The sequence below is a fragment of the Corvus cornix genome, chromosome 12 (genome assembly GCF_000738735.6).
Source record: "Corvus cornix cornix isolate S_Up_H32 chromosome 12, ASM73873v5, whole genome shotgun sequence".
Classification (NCBI taxonomy): Eukaryota; Metazoa; Chordata; class Aves; order Passeriformes; family Corvidae; genus Corvus; species Corvus cornix.
Window position 1 is genome coordinate 18,261,862 of NC_046342.1, and position 27,211 is coordinate 18,289,072.

General features: G+C 41.9%; 1 long non-coding RNA gene across 1 annotated transcript; it reads left to right on the forward strand.

Moving 5' to 3' along the window:
• The first annotated feature begins 20,223 nt into the window (after nt 1-20,223).
• On the forward strand, nt 20,224-22,290 carry LOC109143322. Its single transcript, XR_002043390.3, has 3 exons — nt 20,224-20,265; nt 20,602-20,720; nt 22,210-22,290. It is a non-coding gene; the product is annotated as an uncharacterized LOC109143322 (long non-coding RNA).
• Nucleotides 22,291-27,211: the final 4,921 nt, after the last annotated feature.

Sequence of the window (27,211 nt, forward strand, 5' to 3'; positions counted from 1 at the left end):
ATTCCTTTCCCTCCTATATCAGTGTTAATTGCCAAACAAGTGACAACTTTCCCCAGTATATTATACTGGTCCATTATACACTGCTGCTGCAGATATGGTTATTTGCAAATTCGCTACAGACTCCTCCACAAACTCCAGAGGTTTTTATGTTGCTCCTGTATGTATGAATACAAATAAATAGAGGCTGCAGTTCCATCTATATCAAATTTAATCTGCATGCTGTTTAAAGCAGTCTAAATATTAAAACCAGATTATTGGAGTTTTCCACGGGAATGATTTTATTTTTCAGAGTTTACTTTCAAATCAACTTGTCTCTTTCCTTTGAGTTTGCCTCCAAAAGATGCTTTCTTCTCAGGATTACAGGATTTTTATTGGCTCTGCATTCACAAGTGTATTTAAGGAATGGTTTATACCTGTTGTCAGCTGGGCTGATAAATGCACCCACCACAGAGACTTGGCATAAATACTCATCATAAACCTGGCTGCATAAAACACATGCCATGAAATCCAAAGGACAAGGCCAGCATGGATGTGCTGGGGTGAAGGAGAAGGCAAACAGGGGCAGAAGTTGCTGCTGGTGATCCCCAGCTGCGGGGCAGAGCGGAGCAGAGGGATCCCAGCGGCTGCGGACAGGGCTGGAGGCAGAGGGTGTCAGCAGCACCGACGGAGCTTCGTGTGTCTGCAAATTGCTCTGACAGCCAGGGCCCTAAAAAATTTTAATTTGAGAAATGAACCTGCTCTAAACTTCACTAGTCAAGCCCTGCAGCTTCTGACTTGGCCAGGATTTTTGTGAAGATAAATGAAAATAGACTTAAGGACTCTGACAGCAGCCAGTGGGCAAGGCCCTGTCTTGTGTCTGACAAAGAGCGCGACCTGTGTCACGGGATTGGGGTCAGGAAATAAATATCAGCTGCTGTAAGCACGTCTGCAGTGCCACAGCATTATTAAAAGCCTTTCAGGTTGAGCAAAGGACAGTTGTGTAGAGGCAGCCTTGAGGTCTGGCCGCCTACAAATGGTGGTTTATTGTCTGTTATGTATTAGCCTTACCGAGAGCATGATGTCAGAAATAACTGCACCCTGCAGAGCTTTCGGAGATTTGGCTGCTGCCTTGTTTTTGGAAGAGTTTTCAGTGAAAAAAAGCCTATTACTGAAGGTGCAATTTGGTTGTTACTGAATATCAGGGCTCAAACCAGGAAAGGGATCTCACTCTGAGCCATTTGGGATGAAAACGCAAAACCACTACGGACAACACTTCTCTCTGTTTTCTAATCACAATTAAAATGAGAAAATATCTTGAATGGCTGGGAAGGGGTTATCCCACCTCCCCAAACATGCTAAAAGCAGCATGTTTAGTACTTGTTTTGGGAAATTCCTACCTGAATACAGGTCATACTGTCAGGAATCAGCAAACAACTGTCAGCTTCAACAGAATAATACCAAATTGGTCTCTCCAGCTGAAGACAGATGCCCACTTCCTACGTTCAAACAGACATTCTTTTCAAATACGGATGTAGCGTCTTCCCAGTTGATTGGTAGTGCAGCTTTGTGAGCACTAAATACTTTCTAAAGCAGAGTATTCACGTTATGTGATCATTTCTTCAAATAACTTTTTAATTTAAACTGCTTTGAATGTAAGTTTTGGGCTCAATTTTTCTGTCCTGTCTCCCACTGGGTGCTGTTTTAGCCCCTCAGTATGAAGGCAGCTGGATTTTGTGCTTAATTACATTTTATATGTGGCTTAGCAGTGGCCATTTGCCAGAGAACTTATTCATGACTCTGGATATGAAGCAGAATCTGGCTGTAGTTCAGTCTGAGAGGCAGCAGGTCAGACTTTAATGCGTGGTGGCTTTCTGATTTGTTTGTTTGATTCACTCTTGTTCAGCAAATGCCAAGAAAGAATTTCCTACACTGAGTTAGGTCATCTCAAGCGAGGTCAGTCAGAGTGGGCTGCCCAGAAAAGTCCCTGATTTTAAGCTGTTTTTAGTTTATCCCTGGCAAAGGGAGGCAGCCCAGGATTTTCTGCTGCTACAGCTGCTCTTGGGCGCTGTTTCTGTCCATGAATTGCTTCCAGCTTAGGTCCTACTGCAGGATCTGGGCTGGACTTGTCTGCAGTGTATGTGAGCCATCTCCTGAGATGGATTTCCATATTTTATTAGTGGGAGTGAAGCAGCGAGCCCAGCTTTAGACTGCCTGAGCAGAAAAAGTAATGTAGACACTGCATGAAACCCTGCAGAACAGGGATGCTTGGGAGGGGCTTATCCCATACCGCAGAATCCTGGAATGGTTTGGGGTGGGAAGGAACATTAAAGCCCGTTTCATGCACCCCCTGCCATGGGCAGGGACACCTTCCACTATCCCAGGCTGCTCCAAGCCCCATCCAACCTTGAAATATCAGCTACTGCAGAAAGAGAAATAGCTCTGTATGTCAGAATCAAATAGCAAGAAAAAGAACTTAATTTTGCTCCAAAAAGGAGAGAAGAACTCAGTGTTTCAGGTGTGGTACCCAATACCCTCATAATATCTGAGAGGAAAGTTAAAAAGGAGAAAAAGGAGGAAAAAAAGCATTTTACAGCAACTGTAGGAATGTCAGTAAGTTAGGAATGTGAGGGAGGTGTTCAAGGAGGTCACATTGTTGAGAGCTCAAAGGGCTGCCCAGGGAAGTTTGGGGTCCCCATCCCTGGAGGTGTCCAAGGAAAGAGTGGAGCTGGCACTCAGTGCTCTGGGCTGGGGACAAGGTGGGGATTGGGCACAGCTTGGACTCTTTGGATGATCTTTGAGATGTTTTCCAACCTCCCTGATTCCATGATTGAAAGGAGGATTGTGGCATCCATCATTTGCAAAGGTCAGTGCAGAAAATTCACCAATTCTTAATGCACTTGATTTCCTAAAAAAATAACTTAGTTTTCTTCACCAGCTCTACTGTCATTTCCCAGAAAACAAAGATACAGCCAGGAATAATTGCTTTAGCCTTTAGTTTCAAGTGGAATTTCTTCTTTTCCTCTGCCAAACAAATAGAAAAAGCAGTTGGACTGGTTTAACATATACTCCTATCTAAGAAGAAAAATCCAATAGAGATGAAGATAACTTTATTTCTGTCAGCAAAGAAAAATATATATTTGATCCAATCTACACTAAACTTTTCTTTGCAGTTCTTGAGAAATAAAAATGAAAAAACCAAATCTATATATCACATTCTAGGCCAGTATTTGATGACATTCCCCTTCAGTTTTCCCTTCTGTTTTCTTACTAACTACAACAAAAAAGGGAGAGTGTAAGTTTATGTACCAGTAAAGGTAGAGTAGCAGAGTTCCTGGGCACCTCATTTTACAATTTGCTTTGACATGAAGTGAGAAATAACTGAGCACAACCTTTACTACAATAATTGGATTTTTGCCATCAGGAAAAGCTTGTTACATTTGTGTCCTCTGAGAAATAATACACTTTTTAGGTTGAGTTTTATAGACTCCACTCTGTGTAACCTTAGAGGGCTCAAATTCCGGCGAGAGGGATGTGATGTGCAGGGGCTGGATCCTTCCCTGCCCGTGTCGATCGTCTGTCATCGTTCTGTCAATAGCGGTGCTTGGTTTACACCACCACAGCCTCAAAATCATTTTGTGAGACAGGTCTTACAACACAGGCTAATTTTAGAGCACTCTCCTCTGTCTTCCTCTTTTTATTTTGTTCTTTTTTGCTGTTGTTGTTTCTGGTTTTGCCTGTGATTTTTCTCCCTCTGTGCAATTTCCTTGAAGAATTATTGAAAAATAGAATTAGTTATAAAATCTGCATGGGTATTGCACCTGGAAATACCAGGTAGGTCAGAGCCCAAGGATGAGCGAGCTTTGTCAGCTGGGGATAGGAAATTCCTTTAATTTTAGCATCTCAAGTGTTTTGAAGCTGTCTGTGGTGTTCCTCTCCATCAGATCTGAGCTCCCCCAATCCAAAAACCTGCTTAATTTCATGCATCTCATTAAACGTGTGAGCAATTCCATAGATTTCATTAGTACTACCAAGTAATATTTTACAAAAGACATTGACGATCATATACAGGTTTGTCAAGGAGTGTTTTTGTCATTCTGTTGAAGCTGAAATGAAACAAATATTGAAAATTTATGGTGTTACTTTAGATTTTGTTATCATGCAAAAGTCCAGAATACTCATACCCATTGTGCTATTGCTCCTGTGTAGTGAATACAAGAGCAGTAAAAAAATAAAACATGAATTCAAAAATATTCTGACTTTTTATAGTGTAAAAGAAGCAACAGGAGCACTGCAGATGAACATCACCACTGGTGAACCATTCATGACCGCAAGAGATTGGCATTTCAGCATCCAGGATTAAGTATCCTATGAGGAATACTAGATTTGATAAAAGGATTAGATATTAGGAAGAAATTGTTGCCTGTGAGGGTGCCCAGAGAAGCTGGGGCTGCCCCTGGATCCCTGGAAGTGTCCAAGGCCAGGCTGGACGGGGCTTGGAGCAGCCTGGGATGGTGGAAGGTGGGTGGGACTGGATGAGCTTTAAGATCCCTCCCAACCAAGTCCATCCTATAACATAATATGATCTGAAGCTGTTTTATTTCAATGTAACCAATGTGAGATGGGAAGTGTGAGGTGGTAACAAGCCATTTTAGGAGCGGGAGATGGATATTAAGTTGAAGTGCCTTGTACTCAACATCAATTTGAATTTACTTCAAACTTTGCATAACCTTCTCCTCAGAGTTATACAAATGTCTTGATAGACTCATTAAAATCTGGAAAATGGGAGAGAAAAATCTCAAGATCAGACATTCATGAACGAGTGGAAATAAAAATCTATAACTGAAGTGTGAAATGAGAGTGGATCAGTGAGAATTTTAAGTTTCAATTTCTTTCACTTTGTGGCTTTATCACACACCGTTATTTCACCACTTTTTATGTAGCAGAATGCACAAGTTACAACCTATTTATTCCACTTTCTTTTTGCAGGGTCTTCTCTTTGGCTGTGTTCTCATTCTGCTTGTGTAGCTCAAGGTGAAGACCCCTCTGGTGTCTTTGATGGAAGAGGAGAACCCAGCACTAGAGAATCTATGAGAAATAATGATTTGCGTGTGCTCCTTTCATTCACCTGGTATTCAAAAGAGGAGAGATTCTGATTAGGGATCCTTTACAAGCTCAAAGTCCCTCTCCTCCTTCTAGAACCAGATTTTAAATGCAATTTACCTCATCAGGGGATGTGCATGGGTTTGTTTTTCAGAGTGTTCTTCTGACTTGTTACTGAGCACCACATCTCGTGAGTATTTCCTGTTCCTGTTTCCCTCCAAACAGACAGCACAACTGGCAGCATTTTTAGTCCCACAAACCAAAATTGTTTTCTCATATCTGCTGTTCCACTGCACTCAAAATGTGGTTCTTGTCCTTGAAATGTGACTTTTATTCTGATGAAAGATTTTTTGGTTGAGACTCCCATTTACACCCCCAATTGATGGAGAAACATTGAGATTTTCTTTATCATGATTGCACAGTATGAAACAAATTGCTTCAGATTATGATCCCCTCCAGTTTAAATTATTCCACTGTTTAGACTGGAGCTGGCTGACAGTTTCTTCATTTATCTTTCTTGGCTAACGCAGCCCTGGACATATTTGAGGCATTAGGCTGGGGCTGGTTTGTCAACCTTGACCTTGTGCCACATTAGCTCTTTGCAAAGCTGACACTCTTCATTTCTCAGCCCTACATTTTGTTCTGAACTCTCTGAGCCAGGGTTAGCCACAACTGCTTGTGACATTTGTATGGACAGGTATCAAAAGCCATCATACGGGGTTTTCTTTTTCCCACTCCCTACTCGTCAGTGGTATTCTAGAACAGAGACACAAATCCCATCATTCACACCTCATAACAAAATTTAATTGCTATTTGTCTCAACTCTGATTTATTTTATAGAGTTGGTGTGGCTGAAAACCAACTTCTACCCTTGAAATCTGGGCCATTGAAACTAGCAGTGAGTTCTTGCTACTCAGTGATTACAAGTTGTCTGTGATGGACATCCTGGTGGCTTCTTCTGAAAATTGGCTTTGGTCAACTTTAGGCTTTGTTTTAGGAAAGGAAGCAGCTTTGGAGCTGAAAACTGAGGAAGTTGTGTGATTCACAGTTGATACAATTGTGTAAGTACTTCCATGAGTGCTTGGAGTTTATTCCATGCTCACTTTAAATTGGATAAAACTAACCCTTGTTCCAAAGCCTCTGGGAGAGGCAGCCAGCATGCCCTCATCTGCTTCTTTTCACCAGGAAGGTGGCCTCGCTTCTTCACAACAATTTCTTCCAAACTTTGCACATTCAAAGGCTGAGCCTCAGCTTTGCTCCTAATGGGAATTAATAGCACCAGGAAATTCTAACAGCAGTTGTCTCTTCAGGAGAATGATGGTGTGACGCACTAAAAGTTGCCTCTCCAGTTTTCTTGCAGGTAGGAGCCCATGGGGGGAAAAAACTCCCACAATATTAAAGAAACAAACAAATAAACCAAATCCACAATGGCCCTGCTCACAGAGACTCCCAGACTGGCTCATTTTCTATTGTAACTCACAAACCTTAAAAAAATATCTTGGCCTGAAAAGGTCTCAGGTAGGTTGTGCAAACCCAAAGCATTTGGGAATCAGCTGCTGAAGGAACATGAAAACAAAAAAAATGTTGATTGCATGTACTGGGAGGAAGCAGGTGAAGCTCATCCCAGCAGGGAGATTTATCCATGGCTCAGCTCTGGGATGAAGAGCAGCTCTTGGAGGAGAGGGAGGTCTGTGGCACTCTCAGCTCATCACTGAGCCCACGTGCAGCTCTTTGGCTGCCAGATGCTCTGGTTTTAATGGGTGAATCACAGCTGCAGCCCTGAAACTGCAGCACTTCACACTCCAATCTGTGCTGTTCAGTCCTGATGTCTCATTTTCACTCTGCAGATTATTTTCAGGCCTTTAAATTTTTTTTTTTTTTTGAGCAGGTTCTTTCTTTTTGTTTTGTCTTGTATTTTTAGAGACCTTTGTGAGCCGTAGAATTCTGTGTGGTTATTCAAGTAAAGCTTGAAACAGTTGAAGTCAGAGATATTTTAATTTGTTTAAATACTACAGAATGTAGGCCTAAATTCAATTAAGTTGAGAATTTCAAGAAACCTAAATCAGCCATGTAGGAGGTCCTGGAGGGCTTTTTCTCTCGAGAGGATAAATGTTGTTTCACATGGTGACAGACACCCAAAATGCAAACAAGGCTCACCTCCTAAATTTGGTTTGTTGTTCCATAGGTGATTTACCTTTATGGTTCTTCACCACTAAGTGGATAAAGAACCAAAAATATCTGTCCTTGGTGAATCCCAAATAATAGAGGAAGGCTAGTGAGCTGATCAGGAGAGATTTGAGCGAGAATCAGGGAACAATTGGCAGTTTGCACTGACTGTCAGAGGGCACAAGGTCTGGGCATGTCCAGAAGTTGAGTTTCTCATGACTGTGCCCCTTCTGTGAGGATAAAATGTTGATCTTTATCAGGTCTGAGCTATCTGCATAATCTCCTTCCCTGGCTGCTGAGCTCTCTGAACAAACCCTGCAGTGAAGGGACAAAAAAGTTCCATTTTCTAACTTGTTTTGGGAAAGATCTGTTTCGCCCGGCACTGCAGGCTTTGGAGAAGGTCATACCCACCAACCTTTTGTGTTCAGTTGAGCCTGGACTTCATCCTTCATGCCGGAGCAGGAGGAAGCTGCGAGTATATGACAAAATCATGGAAAGTTAATGACTTTGAAGATCATTTAGTCCCAACACCCCCTGCTGTGGGCAGGGACACCTCCCACTAGACCCGGCCATGGACAACAATCACTTATTTACGTGTAGTGGGAAGTGAAAATAATTCAAGAGCACTTCACATCTTCTTTTTCCTAACTCAAAACTATACAATATATTGATTTTTATTGCCTTTTGATGCCAAATAAGACACAGATGAAGCTATACAACGTTTCACTCGTTTCTCATCCTCCAGTAATGATAATTTACATCAAGAGCTGTAAATTGCCAGACCACAGGAAATAGCAAGAAATAAATATTTCCTAAAGCGCTTTAATATGAGAGCTAATACTTCTAATGTGTGTGTCTTGTAACTTGGTTTGGTCTGAACTGAGAGTTAATTGGATTGTCATACTTACATGGGTAACTATTCAAACATGTCTAAACTTCGTAAAACCTCCTGTAAAGAGAGACAGGCAGTGTTAGAGCAAAATCAACCCCAAACTTTTAAGCCTGTTTGCACAGCAAGCTCAATAAGCACTTTTGCTGATCTGCCTGAAACCTGGACAATTTAAATGCCTTATTCTCTTTGTCAATGCTCAGGCAAGTTCTAGTACGAGTGGAAAACCTAAAAAGATGAAGTTTGTTTAATAAAACATGTTAAAATGGGTAGCATGAAGCTGAATTATTTCAACTGGAATATATACACTGGAGAAAAGCAAGATCTTGAATATTCACATTACAGCTCATTGAAAAGGCAATGGGCTATGCAACAAGATTGACAACAAAGGGAAAAATGATGAGGAAAATTGCCTTACTTATCTGCTAGAGTGCTCTTGACTGCCAACTGTAATTTTATGGTTCATTATATAAAAAAATACCATTAATGTTAGTACTTGTGTATCATAATCATGAGAAGAAGGGAAAAAGTTCATTGAAATGTGCTCCATTTTTAATCAAGACACTGTAATTGTGTGTTTTTCAGGCATCATCAATTTCCATCAATTTTACTGCTGCACAAATAATGTGCTGCTATAGTTCTTCCACAGGTCAATTCCTGCATGAGGTACATTGACTGCAGGGTTGTAAACTGTAAATAAACAGTGGCATAATTTGTCTTCTCTGATATTACTTGATACATCACCAGCTTTGAGTTTGATAAGGGGAGCAAATGGAACGGCTGGGTTTGAATTGAATGGTGCAGCACAGACCTTAGAAATTGTTATATAAATGTTGTTATATAAAATGTCAGGCAGCAGCCAATATTAGCATCGCAGAGCCACCGTCACACAGTAAATGCGTCTGTCAACTTAGCTGGGTGTTTTTGGGAGTTCTGAAAATCACAGATCGGGTAAAATTGTCTGCAACAACAGCAGGGGCTGCACTGGGACGTGTCTGTCACCAGCCCTGTGAGTTGGCCAGCTCAAAACAGGCCTGGCCATGGGAGAATTTGGGTTCCTCACACCAAAAAGGGAGTGAAGGTGTCACTAATCCATTTCTTTTTTGGAAAGGGAGCACAAGGGAGTTTAATGACATCTTTGAGTGCACAGGAAGTTTTGTGCAGAACTCATTTTCTGAATTAACATTGGTATTTTTCCACAGGATGTCAGGGAACAAACCTACAGCAGAGCCTCAATCCCAGAGCAGTCCCACAGCAGAGGAGAGGCCTTTTCTAAGGACTTTCTTCATGCTAAAAGAGAAGTGATTCACAGATGATATTTTTTTAGATGAAGGATGCTCAGACTTTCTTCATTCCATGAGTCTGTGGTAGAGACTGACCTTTGGTAAATGCTGCTCTTTTCTCTTGGGAATGGGCTGAGTTTAGAGGCCTGGCTAAGTTAAATTTTGTTTACCAAATTGAAGTCTAAACCAAGTCACAGCTGGCCAACCAAGTGCCAAATGTTTGTGTTCGGTGTGCTATCAATATTTTTGAAAGGTTTTTCACCTACTCGTGCAGAATATTGATAAAAACTGATGGTATTTATGGGCAGCCTCTGTGGAATCTGATCCTTAATCCCACTGAGCACATCCCCTTCTTTCAGAACAAGTCATGGAACCACAGAATGGGTTGGATTGGAAGACACCTTAAATATCATCTCATTCCAACCTCCTGCCTTGGGCAAGGACACCTTCCACTAGCCCAGGGCCAGAACTACCACCAGTATTTGTTCTCCTGCTCACTCTTTTAATCCCAGTCTGAGATTGGGAGTCTAATCCCAATTAGAACTGGCATTTTAAACCCAGTCTAAGTTTCTTGCTGAGAAATCTCCATGTAGATCCCCAAAAGTGGGGGCAGATTTGTGTGACCCATGAAAGCAGCCCTGGCACACACCACAACCTAGAATGAACGCATTTTCTCTCCACTCTCCCTGTTTTGAAAGCTCCCTGTCCTTAAATAAAGGAGGAAAAGCTCAGCACTCTGGCAAGGGCTGCTGCTGAGTAGCTCCTGTTATGGCAAACAGCTCATAAAAGTGGCATTGCTTGGGTCATATATTCATGTAGTATTTCAGCTGTGTTTGTGTCAGGCACCATGGGATTTGTGGATCTTTAATTATAAATTACTTGATAAAATAAGGTCAGCTGTCAAAAGCCCATTCCAGTGTCTGAGGCACTCCAAGTTTTGGGGGGGGGGGTGTATGAAAAGAGCAATTTATTTAATTCCTGAAGAGTAGAGTCCTCAGTCTGGGGAAGTGGAGGATGGTGAGACTGCAGCTGAGGGGCTTTCCTGAGGCTGACAAGCCCTCCAGAAATCCCATCACTTTGCCAAGGCAGCAGCATCCAGGGCTCTGGGAACAAACTGCTGCCAACTGAACCTCTCCTGAGCTCAGCAATAGGCCTGAAATAGCCGAAAGGATACAGACATTTATGCCTATTTCCAGCGAAATGTCACTGCACACCTCCCATTTTGAAGTGGGATCCTCCTGCAGAGGATGCTGAGCAGCCGAGTGGTGAGTGCTGGAACAGCCTCTGCTTCCTCCTGCCCCCAGCAGAAGGGAATGTCTGGGATAACACTTTGCAAATCTGCCTGGAAAAACATGGCATTATTCATAGTGTATGATTAGTCTTGCACGCTTTCCTTGTTATAAATATGTAACACATGCTCCAGTGCAGAATGTGATAATGTATTCCAACATGATCTTTATTGCTGATATTTAAAAACCTGTTCCTGAATATGCACAGTTTAAATTTCACATGAATGTACATCTCCCATTTTTCCTGGTTTAAAGCATAAAGTCTCTCAGGCAAAATGTAGGTTTTATGTCAATCCATTTTTACCCCTTTCCTCAGCTCATTTGTCTACAGTCAAATATTTTCTTCATCTTCCACAGGAAAATATGAATTATTCTAAAGCACCAAGTGCTGCAGTGTGTGTGCATCTGTGTTTGTTGGGAAGTCAAAATACAAACAGTGGAGAAGATATCCTCATTTGTTTTCCATTCCAGTTTTTAAGTGATATGTTAGGAAGCAATCATAATAAAGAGGAGCTGAAGAAGCCGAAGAAATTATTTCCCAGGGAGACAGCAGCCTGCTGTTATCTCTAATCTAAGAGGCACTGGATAGAGGTCATCTTCTGATCAATGAAGTGAATTTCACTTTATGATGCTGTGAACAGACAGAGAATGGTACCATCAAGTGCTTTCTGAGAGAAAACAGAAGCAGCCAGAGAGCGAGGGGAGAACCATAACAAAAATAAACAGATTTATTGCTATAGAGAGCATGATTTACAAGGGCCCTGCAGTGCACGAAGAGGATGTTGGCCTCCTTCAGCCCCCTGGATATTCAGAGTACTGCCAAGACCTGAAATTGTTTTACCTGCCCAGGACAGTCCTCTGGACAAACAGGGTTAACAACGTGCTCTGCCCATCCAAAGATTATCCCTCCTGAAGGAAAAGCAATTTAGGTTCCAAACTGAACACTTAAGCATGGGATGTAATGTGACTTTCAGCAATTCTGAACAAGGAATGCTGACAGCTTCTGTTCCACAGTCTCCACAAACTCCAGGGCCTGGCTCTCTGCTTTGCCCATATTTTGCTTTTCAAGAGGAATTTGACTCGATCAGGTCTTACAGCACTGTCTGATATGATTTTGGATCTCTACATAATACGGATTTCAAGGCCTGATCAAAATGTTTGCCACTGAAGTTTTATAGTTTGGAGTATTAAGCATGGATGTGTGATGCAGCCTGTACCACAGGAAAGCCTTAAAATAGTACCTGCTGCTTATTTTTTTTTTTCCAGACCTTGCAAAATCAATGGAAAGGTAATGAGAGCCCTTGCTGTCAGCATGGATTAATCTGGAATTCCCTAGCATCTTCAGATCCTTGTGCATCAAAACATGAGTTTATATCAAAAGTTTGAACAGTGGCACAAAGTGCTCAGGAGTTCAAAAAAATGACAAGAGCCAGCCAACTAAAACGCCTCCAATTTCTGTGGTTTGCAAACTTCAAAAAGTGTGATTGTGCTGGGAGGCTTTGATCTCAATATTACTTTTTTATTGCCTTTGAAGTCAAAAGCAAAGGGCCATTGCAGCGGGATCCGGAGGTGCCAAGTGTTAATTCCCTACAGCCACGTTTAAGGTACATCATATTCGCTACTGACCACTGGATGCTGAGGAATGTAACCATAGTGAGAGGGGTTTCTTGTTAAAGGAGGTTTCACACTCAGCAGTGTTGGTGCAGTTTGGGTTTTCCCAACAAAAAGGGCGCTGATGCTCAGGACCTCAGGAAGGTTTTCCTGGAATATCCCACATTTTTAATAATCAGCTGTTCCAGCTAAGCAGCAGTTGGAATTCTGTCAGAATTACCCACCAAACAGCAGCCTGGGTTATTTTTGGAGCTGGTGAGGGGTTGGAATCTCTGCCTGCTCCTGAGATGGGAACTCTGTAAATTGGCACCAGCGTCTGCCTTTGAACAGCAGAACTGGAAAGGAAAAATGGAAAGGGCTGCATTTATATGGCTTGTAAAATATTCATTTATGTGCTGTGCTCGAGGAGAATCGATCTCTGGAGAGCAGGAGGTTTCTTCATCTCAGTCACATTACATTAGACAGAGGAGCTGAGTGGGGTGAGATGTCGTGGGGACAGTGATGGGGCCAAACAGGGCAGCATGTGCTGGCCCTGAGCTCTGGATAGGGCAGGGGGACATCAGGGGAACACGAGAGGGACATGAGCTCATCCCTGTGCTTCTGGGTTTTGATCCCACACAGTGGCAAATTGAAAGGTTTTTGTAGATTTGGTCTGCAGTGCGTTGTTTTTTCTGCCAAACTATAGCAAGGTTGAAGAGGGAGACAATGGTTTATTCCTTTTATGTCCAGGCACATGCTGGCATTCCTGGGGTGTCCTGTGAGGGTCAGGAGTTGGACTTGGATGCTCCTTGTGGGTCCCTTCCAATTCAGAAAATGTAATGAATCTATGATTGTGAAAATGAATCTATTTTCAGATAGGGCACAGCAGGTTTGATGTTTTGCCCCTCCACAGCTCCCTGTTGCTCCCAGACCCTGGATGTGCTGCCGTACTCCATGGTTTTGTGAGGGATCTGTGGGGCTGGATTGACTTCCTTATTGTGGCCTCTCAAAACCACTTCTTGAGTAGTTTCCTCATCAGTTGAGGAAATTTCCATCCATTGGATTCTCTAACCTGCCAGAGCCCCAGGCAGGGCTGTGCAGAGAACGTGAGATGTGGTGTGGGCAGGCACAGCTGGGTTTGCCAGTGACCAGTGACACCAATCCAGTGGTTTTTCCCGTTAAAATACCCTTCCAAGACTTAAAGTGAGGCGTTCTACTGTGAACGAGGTTCTTTCAGAATTTTTCTGACATTAAGGAATCATAAAGAGTTTCAACAACAGACTTTTACATAGTTAAACTGAGAAATAGGTTCTGTAATGTTTTCAGCTACTCCTGACAATAATGTCTTTACCTCGGGAGCAAAGTATTCATGATGATGTCAATAAAGGCAGTGGTTTTGACAGCAGTTTTATACATCAGCATAGATCTGGAGTGCTGAATATTACCTGTGTTATCAACTGGCTAGCGCTTTCCACGAGAGAAATGTCTCTTTAGAAAGCTGCTCCTTTTATGAGTGTCATCAACTCCTGTCAGCTTGACACTGCTGGCTTTGACTGGGTTTGAAGCTTTTGTTGTTGTTTAAATTTGTGATAACATAAGTGAGTGTTTTTTGAGGAATGGATGTTGAAAAATATGTTCTGTTCACATATAAACGGCTTCATTCAGCTGCTTTTTTGTGAGAGCTCTGAGATCAGTGGAGGAAAAGACTTAAGTAATAGAGTGATTTGCCATGCTTTTGGTGCTAAAACAGCACAGGTGTAGCTCATGCAGAGGCAGTGACTTACTGCAGCTCTAAATATCTCTCCATTTAGAAGCTCTGGGGTTTAAAGCTTTGTGCAGAGTCTCCACTGGATTTAGGATAACCCAAGGGCAGACAGGCACTAGGAGCACATGGAATGTACAAGTGCATAATCCTATCCCAACAAGGAATGCTTTATTAGCAAGTATCAGGAATATTTATTGTTCCATGTTAAGAAAAAAGAAAACCAAACCAACTTTTATATTTCTAACAGTGCAAATCGATGTGGATTCATAATTTATGGATGCAGAAAGAGCCCAGGCTTGCTGACAAACTTCAATTTTTCACTGTTGGTGAAAGGAACACCAATAAAAAGAGATGGAACATCTGGCACAGCTCACCAGCAGCTTGTGTCTGTGACCGGTGGTCAAGGCCACGCTCCTGAAGAAGACCAAGGAAGCATCAGCCATGATTCCAACAGGTGACACTAAATCTTCCCAAAATGATCATTGCCAGCTTGTAAGAGCCTGGTATCAACACAGCATCCCAGAATCCCAGAAGGATTGGAAGGGACCTTAAAGCTCATCCCATTTCAACCCCCTGCCATGGGCAGGGACACCTTCCACTATCCCAGGCTGCTCCAAATGCCATCCTGCCTGGCCTTGGACACTGCCAGGGACCCAGGGGCAGCCACAGCTTCTCTGGGAAACCTCTTCCAGGGCCTCTCTACCCTCACAGGGAAGGATTTCTTTCTAATATTTAATATATTGAACCAACACACCAAAGCTGAACATAGATGGAGAGCAGAGAGCAGCTGCTTTCATTATGGGAGGTCTCTTTCTGAATATTTACATCTGAGATATAAATCACCCCCAACACATCACTCAGTGTAATAGGTTCCTGTAATTAAATGGGAGCTTTATTGAATAAATTACACACTGTTAATTATATGTGTAATACTCTCTGGCAATTCCTTTGACTTTATTGCAGATAAAACAATGACCTTGTCCATTTTCATAGTGCTTGATAATTTAAGAAGATTGACGAAGTGTTAATTGTGAGTTGGCCAAGAAGTCTTTAAAATGCTTTAATACCTTTAATAATATTAACTCAATATTGAGATAAGATCATTCCTTGTGCTTTCTGTGTGCTCACAGTGCCAGGTATTGCTCCTCTTACCTCTGGAACTCACCTGTGAGAGCAGTGGACCTTGGAGGGGGTAACAAAAACCAGGAAAATATTGGTTTGGTCTATAATATCCACAAATCGATTTTTCTTGATGGAGTGGAGAGTCAGGAATTATCTGCATCAAATCAGCAAGGATCTTTATGCAAATGAATGCAGAATTAGAATAGCAGAGTGCAACTTGATGACATTGGCCTTATTTTTTGTATATTAGTCAATAGTAGCTAAGTTTCCAATTTTCCCTTTCCTTTGGCATCTTTATTTATAATTAAGTTATTTATACATGCACACAAGTACAAACTCACTCATTGGGCACTGAAATAAAATCCCAGTGAGGCTTTATTTTTATTTACTGCTTCCTCCAATAAATGCACATCTTTCAAATCTCTGCAGAGCTGCATCGATTCCTGAAGTATCATCTCCCAGTTTATTGAGTACAAGCGGTGACTGATTGTCCCCTGACACTTCAGCAAGAACTTAAATATACAAGAAATTGTTTTAAATAGGTGATGACTTTATTAAGATACCACCACATCTGGGAAATTATTTGGGATGGTTGGGAATTTCTTGATAATTTTTTTTTTGTTCCCCCCACTGGAAAAAAAATGCTGATTTGCCCAAATCCAAGCTGTTTGCTGAGCAGAATTTGATTCAACAGATCCAATTAAGAAGAAAAAGAAGCCAGCGCAGTAGCAGGTTGACACTGTTAACTGGAGATTGTGCTTTTCCTTTGATGGCAATTTTTCAACATTTTAATGAACTTCCACTTGAAAAAAAAGGAAAGTGGAAACCAATTAATTTGAGTGACCTGACAAAAAAAAAAAAAAAAAGAGGGGGGGGAGTGTTGGTGGGTGGCAATGTGAGATCACAGCTTTACACCCTGTCTCGTACAGAACTTCCCTGCAAACTGCTGAAAACCTGTGGGAAAAGCAAGCTCCATCCGCTCTCGGTGGGGAACCTCCTTGCTGCTGCACTGCTGATATCCTCCAGACTTAGAGAAAACTTGGGAATTTAAAGGGAAAATCAGCATTAACAGCCTGGGTTTTATCTTTTTGGTGTCTTCTGCTTTCCTGAGAGCAGCTTGTTTCCATCACCAGAGTCAAGCTTGGGGTCCTGCCTGTCTCTCATCTCTTCTTAGCAAATTCCAGCCCATCCCTGGTCCTGTTGAGCTTTGCTGGGATCTTCCTGAGATTCTCCTTTTGAGGAGAATCATTCTGAGAAATGAGAAAATGTTACAGGGACAATGAGCCATGCAGAACTGGGGAAAAATCTGTGAGGAAACTGAGATTTTCCTTGATCAAGACCCTTTTGACACCTTGAGAACCTCCATCTCAGATCTCACCATGAAGAACTTTCCTAACCCTCAGACATGCAGTGAAATGACCCCATGTCAGTTTAGGCCAGTGACATTTTTAGAATAAACTTTCACAGGCTTGTCTTGGACCCTTTCAAAGATCCATGAAAAAAGCAATTATGATCATTAAACCCGTGTAATATTAAAGTACCGATCCTACTGAACACCTACTGGCCATCAAATTTTTGTGCTAAACAGTATTGATACATTTCTAATCATGACTTTGCTTGAAATTGGCATTACTGCAATATCAGGATCCTGTCAAGTTAATTTGAAATCACTCTGCTTCAGAGGAAACACTGGAATTTAAAGTTTGAAATGATCTTGCATTTAAAATAACATTTAAAAAAATTAATTTGCACCTCAATAGGGAGCAGGAAGGACAGCAAAATCCTTTTCACCAGGGTTTGAAAACTACAGCAAATAACTTCTTCAGTCAGAGAAAAAGAACCTAATAGCAGCTTTCTCTGGGAACTCACAGGATTTCTCTGTTCAGTGGAGCAGGAAAATACATGTGCTTTGTATGAAAACAGAAATGAAGAAATACTTTATCAAGCAAAAATATGGGTATTTCTTCCAGAATTTCCATTGCTTTGGAAATATTTTTTTTCTTTTTTTGACACAGTTTTCCTGGTCTGTTGTCTGATGGATTGATCTAAGATGAGAGAGGAAGTGCTTTCCTTCCTTTGACAATAAAGAAAAGGGAAGAAAGAAAAACTAAGTGTTAAGATGCCAACATGTGTTTCATCTACTTCAGTTCTGCCCGAGAGAACTGTTCAGCATTTTCCCCCTTTGCAGAAATTATTGCTTTACCTTCCTTGCCTCTTTCCACAAGTTTTCCTATTTCTTCCTTAGTTTCTTATTTTTCCCTTTGTATTTTACCATTCACAAGAGAGTTAAGCACCTGCTCCCTAAGGTTATCCAGAAATACCCCACCTGGGCAGGTGGATGAGGACAAAAGTTCTGCTTTGCTACTGAGATGCTAATCCTCAAAATTTTAAATTTAATTAGTGGACTTTGCCAGTCCACTTTGAGAGGAATACTGATGAGGTCTCTATCCCCAGTGTAATTCTTATTTCTCTGAGACCTTTTAATAGAAAAATGGTGCCTTTCTCCAAATGTGGAGCTTTATTTATTTGCATCTCCTTCCCCAATTACTTAAATTAATATAAAGATAGCAGCTGGAGACAGAGTGGAGGAGCAGGAGTATTTTTCCTTGACTGAGTTTCTACCTCTACATTTCCCAAAGCAAAAAAAATCCAGCTTGGAATTGGATTAAGGGGGTTCACACCATGTTTTGTATTGGTTCATTTAATAGGTATAAGAGTCACCTAATTTAGTTAATTCCATACAAGCTACATCAGTTTGAAACTTGTTTATGTATTCAACCAGTAATGGATCTGTTATGGGAGTTGTGGTTTTTTTGAAACATGAGGAATTTTTTAAATTGTGAGCAATAATGTCCATGTTTTTTGAGCAAAATCTTCTTTACCCATAAGGTTTTGGGGGGTTTTTTTGAGAAGAAAAGGTTTTGGAGGACTTGATAGACACCTGTCAATGGAGACACCCCAAATCACTTAAAATATTTAATATTTTTGTCTAATTTTACAGCTGGACTCCTCAGGCCTCTACAGAAATCAGGTTACCAGCTCTGCTGAACTTCAGTTTGAGGAGGTTCTCTAAAGCCTACAGGAACCTCAGATTGCCAGGAGGATTAGGAAAATAAGAAGATTTCATTCATTTTAGGATTAAGAAGCAAGCATGAGAAACGTGTTTACTGATTTCTGATAGTCTCACTGTGATGAAGCATAATTTTCTTGTTGCAGTTCTGGCAGCTATCAAATGGAAGAAAGAAAAACTAAACACAATCAGATAAAAAAATGAAAGCCTCGAGTGTAACAAAGTGTGATGTGAAATATTTGGAGAAAACCAGGATGAGGTTTGCTCCAGTGGAATTCCTCAGGTAAGTGACAATCATCTCTTTTTCTCCCTGTTTTTATTCCAAGACCGCAGTTTCCGGGTGGACTCCTGTTGTACAATACACCAAGAAATCTCAGCGAGCCACCAGCTCCACCAGTGCTTCCCCCAGTTCAAATGCAAACCCATTCCCCATTTAAATATTTAACTTCAGCAATTTGACAGCACAGGCAGCAAGGCCTGGTAAATGTTATCGGCCAGCAGGAATGGAACAGCGCCAAACCCCAGCAATGCCTCAAAGGAAGGTCAGCACTGCAAACAAATGACACCAGAGCCTTCAGCTGGGGGTTGCTCTCCAAAGCAGGAATAATGGGAAGGTATCAAATTTCAGGATATGAAGTTATTTAGCCTCAGTTTGACTCAATGACGGGCAGTGGCACTGAACTCCTGAGCTGGCAGCTTGATTGCAGCCCATAAATAGTGTGTGTGTGCCATATCAGAGACACCCCCTAACTCCCTGGGGACTCAGGATACAGCAGGAATGGGAAATACAGGAAACTCAGGACTTTTTTTTCCCTTTTCTTTCTTTTGGGGGGAAGGCAGAGGTTGTCATTGAAATAAAACCCTTTTATTTTGTGCAGATTTCTCAGCTTTGCTGGAAGTTTCAAAGCCCAGCTCTCTGATCCATGATTTCATGGGTTCTTCTTAGACGATAACATCCTCCAAACGGGATTAATTTCCTGGATAAGGCAGGAAAGATCTATTTTTAAACTCTTGCAGTGAATCAAGCCGAAGAAAGTCTCAAAACCATCAAGTGCAGGTGCAGGCTGTACTCACAGCTGACACCACCACCAGGTTGGGAATGTTGCAAGGATAATCACAGCCTGGTAACTTTTGGGTCATTTTTTTACCAATATCGATTGGCTGACTCTGCAAAAATGTTGCAAATGTGGCAGGAGAAAGCCATGCTGATGTTCATGGACTGCAGAGTGCTGGGGTCAGGGAGCACCACGAGCCAAGGGTGCCCGGTGCACACTTTAATGAAGTCTGACATCAAAATTCAGCGTGACCTTGTGTTGTACAAGAGCAGGAATATCGTGGGCTACATCAATAAAACCTGAACAAGGTCTTTTTTCAGCTGAAAGGAGTCTCTGACACCTGAGCTGCTATAAATATTCATTGGGAAAACAGACCAAATGGTATTGAGGGTTATTTTTGGTAGGACTGGGGATTGCATTTAGGTTTATGCCACAAGAAACTAAACAACTGGGGATTTTATTTATGGCAATATAATATTAGAAGGAGTAGTTTAAATTGGAGTTTCAAATGGGGATATAGGAGTGTCTCCACGTGCATTCTTAAGAAGGGTTCCCCAATCAAAATCCTTTCTTAAGAGGTGTTCTCTGATCAGGGGAGAGCAGTTCTTGTGGCTTCAAAATAATATCTGCAAAGTCAAAATATGATAACACAGCTTTTGAATATGCTTGTATTGGGCTTTTGTTAGTTAGTACCATGTTTTGTTTTTCTCTGGAATGTAAAGATCAGGACCAAAGATTAATTAACTTCAGTTTCACCCCATCTCAGCTGTGGGAGACTTGTCCAAGGTGATCAGAGGGATGGAGCAGCTCTGCTGGGAGGAAAGGCTGGGAGAGTTGGGATTGTTCAGCCTGGAGAGAAGCTTTGGGGTGACATCACTGTGGCCTTGCAGGGCCTGAAGGAGCTGACAAGAAAGATGGAGAGAGACTTGGGACAAGGGTGTGGAGTGACAGGACAAGGTAATGGCTTCAAGCTGACAGAGGGCAGGGATGGATGGGATATTGGGAAGGAATTCCTGGCTGTAAGGGTGGGCAGGCCCTGGCACAGGGTGCCCAGAGCAGCTGTGGCTGCCCCTGGATCCCTGGCAGTGTCCAAGGCCAGGCTGGGCATGGCTTGGAGCAGCCTGGGACAGTGGGAGGTGTCCCTGCCCATGGCAGGGGGTGGAACAGGATGAGCTTTGAGGTCCCTTCTCACCCAGGCTATTCTACACTTCTCTCAGTTATACATTTAAATATATCTGCATATCTGGATAATTCTATCTAGATAATTACAGCACTCAGTTGTCCTGCCCACAGCTCAGCCCACAAACCCTGCCTCAAACCCTCTCCTGCACGAAGGCAGCCCAGCTGCTCTGCGTTTGGGGACATGGAAGCGGCACATCCCGATCCCAGCAGCGGAGCCACTCCAGCCAAATGTAAGCTGAGCTCTGCTCTCCTGCTTATTAAACACCATTCATCATGGCACACTCCATGTGCCACAGCTGCATGGGGAAATGCTGGCATTTGTGTAGCAAAGATATCTCCTTAAACTTCTTTTCAATGTTATTTTTAGCCTTTATCTATTGCTCAAACTTAAGATGCAGGCATTGTTGTTTTAGGGCCTTTTTAATGTGTTCTGGCCACGCTGACAGCATGAATTTAAAAATACCTGCTTATTTTAAAAGCAATATGTAGCTGTGATTCCTGAGCTCAGTAACAGCCACAATCTGGTTTTACTTTTGATTTTGCTGCTTTACCATCTTACAGCTGCAGTTTCCATGCAAACTTCGATGGGAGCTTTGTGCATGTGAATGTTGTTGAATACTGTGAATATTGTTGGCAGAAGCTCTTTGTTCCACCTTAATTAAAAAAGGGAGGAACACCTGTATTTGTAATGCACCTAATTATGTATAAATACATAAATACATTCACAGAGTGTGTTATAAATACATATATTTATGTATAAATCGATACAGAAATCAATAAATACATAAATTTGTAAGTTATCAGGATTTTGCTTTTGTGATTGTAGTTTTCCCAGTTCTTCACTCAGGGGCATTTCTGGCCCATCATGCACTGATTTGTTTTTCCAGAAGGCCATGGAGAGTTTTTATGTTGCTCAGCTGCCTGGGTTGGTGCTGGGAGGGCGCAGAAAGGTTGGAATGGGAAGATGTAGAAGGAATTATGTCATATTTTGTATTCAGGCAGCCCACAGTTGGAATTCTGACATCGCTGCTAATGTGTTATTAAATCATTGTAGAAATATGAAAAATCCCAGGTAAAATTAATGTGGTTTCTAGTTTTTCCGAAGCATATGAAATTGTAAAGAGAACAGATTTTGCCTAAGTTTGCTGGAATTACAGTTTGGTATTTTATTAAAACGCCCCCCAAACCCTGATGTGGCAGAGTGGTAAATCCACAGCAGAGGGTGATGGGTGGTTTGAGGAGAAGCTGGGCTGTCCCTCTTGCAGGCATCTTCCTGTTTGGGGAGGTTTAGATAAGATCTCAGGAAAAATTTCCCCAGGGGAAAAACTGCCAAGGACTGCAACAGACCACCCAGGGCAGTGGTGGAGTCCACATCCCTGGAAGTGTTCAAAAAACATGTGGATTTGGCACTTGAGGAGATGGTTTAGGGTTGATGGTTGGACTTGATGAGCTTAGAGGTCTTTTCCAACCTTGATGATTCTCTGATCCTATTCAAGGCTAAAGGATTAAGAATTTAAAGGGCTCCAATCCTCAATGATGTTCTCGTGTGCCTGTAGAATAGGCCTTAATTTACTGATCAGACACAACAAAGAACAGACTCTCCAGAGAGAGAAAAAGAGGGGATTTAGCCCTGAAAATGGATGGAGAATAGAAGGGAAAATTAGTAAAGATACAGGAGATGCAATCTAAGTTCAAATAAAATATCCCTGCTTGTCTCAGGGCTGGAGCTTCTCCTATTTGACAGGCTGTGCTGATCCCATGGAGCCCTCACCATAAAAAGTTGCCTGATGATGCTTCTAGAAGGTGAGTAAATGTATGTCAGGAGGAAAAATAACACTCCCATGCAAGGATGATTTAAGATTATTCTTCCCCACTTCTGCGCGAGATTGGATCTGTTGTAACCTTCCTAAACCTTTGTTACCTTTGTAATTTCAGCTGACAGGTTAAATGCTAATGCAATTGATAGGGGTGAACAAGTGGTCAAGGAACAACCTGATCTGAATGTATAATGCATCAGAGAATTGCAAAAATATGCAGGTCAGATATAATTTTGACAGAAAATGGCTCGCTGCAAGGGTTTATGTTTCCCTGGACGGTCTTAAAAAGAGTTGGACTATGGTAAGTACCACAGCGCTCGGAAAAAATACCAAGTTAAACTTAATGGAAAAAATCCAAGTTCTCAATATCCTCAGATTTCATTATCAGTTTTTATTGAAGCTGGGATAATAAGATTAGAGAATTAAGAGAAAAGTTATACCCATTTTCTTCAGCTCAGCAGCCCTAATGTGCAGAAAGGAAGTGACACTCATTTCTCACCATAAATACAGCAAAAACTGCCTGGAAAAAGAAGTGGTCTCTGACCATGCACGGGTCCTTACTGAAAAAATTCTGTTCCTTCAACAGGCACTGGGACATGGCAATAACCCTTAAGAGTGGGTAAAAAGGTGGTATCTCATCAATTTATCCTGGAGTTGATGGTTTCCCATTTGGCATAACATGTGGAGTGGCAGCAGGATGTGAATCCTGGAGCAGCTGCCCACAGGAGGAACCTCCCTGTTCCAGGGGTGAAATATGTAACTGAAGTGGAACAGCAGGGAAAGTCCACGGCAATTCAACCCAGACCTTTTCTATTTTCACTTTAGGGACTTCCTGAAAAATAAGAGACACATTTAATCCCTCTGCTGACTGGTTGAGATGATCTGAATCAGAGGAAAGGGATCCTGGAAGGGAAAACTGGGCAACTTTCATCATGTCCACCAGTACTCTGTGAATCCCACCTTTATTTCCTTATATTAATATATGTGCTTTACAAAGCACTTGTTTAGAATGCAGTTTATTTTCCATTTTGGGGCCAGATAAGCAACTCTTCACTCCAGTCTGAGGATTCCCAGGGCGTACTGGAAGTATCACTTTTTCTCTGGACACTCTCTGAGCAAGAACAGAGTTAGTGACTCCAAAATTTTTCAGCACTGACATTATGCCAGTGGATTTTGGTACCATATTCCTTAAAAGACTGTCAGGTTTTTCGCCTTTTAACTCTGAAAACCCAGAAATCACTCAGACTTTTTCCCCTTCCAAGCACTCCCCACTTCAAGAAGCCACCAGCAGGTGCTAAATGGACCAGAACAAAGGCAGCAAATAAAGATATAACCCCTCCCTTCAAAATTTTTAATCTTTCCCTGATTTGTTTACTACTTCAGTGTTTTTTTTTCCTTAGAGGAAATGTCAGGGTTGAATTTGTCCTCCTGCCCGCACGACCGCTCACTGTGTTCTTCACCTGTGTAAGTGTTTAGAAAGGAAAATTGAAATGTAAATTGACTCAGTGCTTTTAAAACCTTAAAAAATAATAATTCAGTGCCTACTCTATGAAATGGAACTCTCCTGGCTGCTTTAACCTGCCAAGCAGGTTAGCATAACATGAAATCAATTATTGTACTCGCCATATAAAAGCTGTCAGGTTTCATACTTAACTGCAGTATCTCCCTTGAATGTTTGATTTCCAATCATCATCCCCGTGAAGCTCCAGAAATACAGGGACATAAGGAAGATTCCTGGGTAAGAAATTTATTGGACTACCCTGAGTTATAAAAGTGAAATCGGGAAAGAATAATACACCCTGCAAACACGGCTCCCTTTTTAATCAAACACTTCCCAGCCCCATAAAACAAAGCAGAGAACAAACTACAGAACAAATATTGAATTTCTAGTCTGCATTGTAATAATTGTGACACCATTTCACTTATTTTTCAGCTTGTCTGGAAGCAGCTTTCACTGCAATATTATTCTCATTCTTTTATGTCCTTTTCCTTGTATTTCTTCTTGGGTTGTTTTGGGGTTTGGTTTTGGGTTTATTTTTTGGGAGTTTTTGGGTTTTGAGGGGTTTTTTTGGGGGGTGCACCTTTTTCTACAGAGGGAGAATCAAATAGAAAAATGCTTTGACTTTCACAGCTCTTCTACTGCTAAACTTTATTCTATTCTTAACACACAGTGCAAATAATTACTGATCTCTTTTCTGATCTGGGCTTATGTGTGACCTTGCTGTGGGTAAAATTGCAATCTTAGATCTTCCACCTGTAGTGGTGACCACAGGCAGCAAGTTGTTCACTTGAGAGTCCTAAAAATGATGAATTAAGGATTGGGAAGTGCTGGTGTTATGACAAGAGTGGGAATTGTTTGTAACAGAGCTGGACAAATGCCTGGAGTGGTGGGAAAGGAGTGAAAATTGTGACTCTCAGTCCTTTTTCCTGTATTTCTGTAGGGAAAGGTAAGGTTTGGACTTCAGGGAAGGCTGAGGATGCAGGAATTGGAATGGCAGGACAAAGGGGAATGGCTTCACACTGCTCAAGGGCAGGGTTAGATGGGATACTGGGAATAAATCCTCCCCTGGGAGGGTGGGCAGGCCCTGGCACAGGGTGCCCAGAGCAGCTGGGGCTGCCCCTGGATCCCTGGCAGTGTCCAAGGCCAGGCTGGACATTGGGGCTTGGAGCAGCCTGGGACAGTGGGAGGTGTCCCTGCCATGGCAGGGGTGGCACTGGATGGGCCTTAAGGTCCCTCCCAACCCAAACCACTCTTGGAATTCTTTCACTCTGAGAAAAGTCACCTTGGAGCCTGTGTCCTTCCCACTGAACCCCCAGGCAAGCCCAAAAGCCAGGGCAGGTTTCTGTGAGCTGATCCTTTGCACTTGTCTGTCTAAAGTATTCCAAAAGCAAACCCCAAACCATCTGTAGGGTCTGGTTTGAAGCTCTGTCACCTGACAGCTTTGGTGGATAGCTTCTAGCAGCAGAAACATTGCCTGCCCATGGTCCATAACAGCTTGGAACAAAGAGCTATAAAAGCAGGGAGCAGAAGACAGATTTATCTCGGTGTATTTCCAGAAATGATGATCCTGAATTGATTCCTTCTCTGAAATACAAACTCCATGTTTAGCTCTTTTGAAATACAAAAAAAAAAAAAAAAAAAAAAAAAAAAAAAAAAAAAAAAGAAGAACATAAAATAAACCAGGATTTATCCTCAAAATCAACTCTCATTCTCTTTCAGAAATTACATTCTAGACAGTAAGCGATCATTATGTGCCAACAGAGCTGAGAATCTGATTTTAACTTTCAGGTAACATATTAGGGCCATAACCAAATCTGAGCACTATTATCATAGCCAAATGACTGTAATGCTTCAAGGCTGTAATAGTCATCACCTTTTTATCATTCAGATTACCAGCCAAGCCTGAAACAATGAATTTCTTTAACATTATTCCCCCATAACCTTTAACTGTATGCATTATTTCAAACATCTGAAATAATCCTTTATATGACACAGTAGAATAATACATTTGCCACTCACTGCACACTCAAATTTGTTAAGCCCAGAGTAGTGCAAAAACTGCAGTCTGCTCTGTGTGCCATGGAAATACATTTATTTCAATTGTGCTGGAATGATGCTTAAGTGATAAATAATTTGAAGGAACACTGATAGGAAACATAAGGTTCATAAAAGTCCAGGAATGCTGCTGCAGTTTTATCACCATTATAAAAGTGTCCTGCTTGCCTTGTTTTGGGAGGGCTTTACTTGGCCAGCTCTCACATGCTTCACAAGGAATGTACAGCGTAAATATTCCATGGGTTCATTCCAGAGCTGTGCCTGTGATAAACCTCCCCAGAATCCTGTCAGGAAATGTTTATTCCTGTTCTATCAAGTGGGTGCTAATGCCCCACACCAGCTCTCTCCATGGGCCATCCTGATAAATAATCCTGTGTATGCTGCAGTGATTCTGTGCATAAACACTCCTAGATCTGAGTTACTGCAGCTCCAGGCCCTGACTGCAGCAGATTTATAAACACAACCCTGTGTTTCTTACCTGTGTTGAGGTGTATTATGATGGCAGAACTGGCATTTATCTGGACTCTTGATATAAAAAAGGTTTCCAGCCATGCGAGCAATGCATGAAAATACAAAAGCAACCGCTTGAAATATTGCCAGGGAGAGGGGTCTTGAAAAACATCCCAGGGAGCCTTGAGGGAGGAAGTTTCCTACTGAGTACAGAGCAGTTTGGATCAGGCCCCCAGAGAGCACAACCTCTAAAATAACAAGTCTGAAGAATTAAATTGTGTCTTCTTCGATGTCCTCATGAAAACTGGATGCCCCAAAAAGGTCTCAGCAATACAGAGCAGCAGCTTTTTGATAAAGTTTAACTACTTCCAAGAACTTGAAAATGTAGGCTTAGAAAAACCTTAATTTATTGAAATATTTCTAAAGTGCATTAAGGAAAAGGGATTCAGATACAAAGGATTCAGGCTCTGCATAAGGGACAATCATTCTTGTGCTGAACAAGCAAAAAGGTGCTGGACTTCAGGTCCAATTTTTTCGGTGATTTCTCGTGTGACCTTTCACAAGACACACAGAGTGTGCCCAAGGAAACCACAAAGTGATTTCCACTGGCTTCAGTGGAGGAGAGAATAAGCTCCTAATTTCTCCTTGAATCAGTTTTCTCATTAGTAAATTACCGACCTCAGAGCTTAATGCTTCCAATGCTCTTCGGTATCCTTGAAGGGGAAGGGATATTGGAATGTTAACTGTCCTTACTGCCAGCAGTCAGGGAGCAGAAAATCCAGATTAATAGGGGCATTTTGGTGGCCATGACCAGCACGTGTTCCCTCCACCCCAGAAGAACAAGGCAAGAGTCAAAAAGATTAAACATTACAGCTCAAGAGAACGCTGCTTTCTCAGC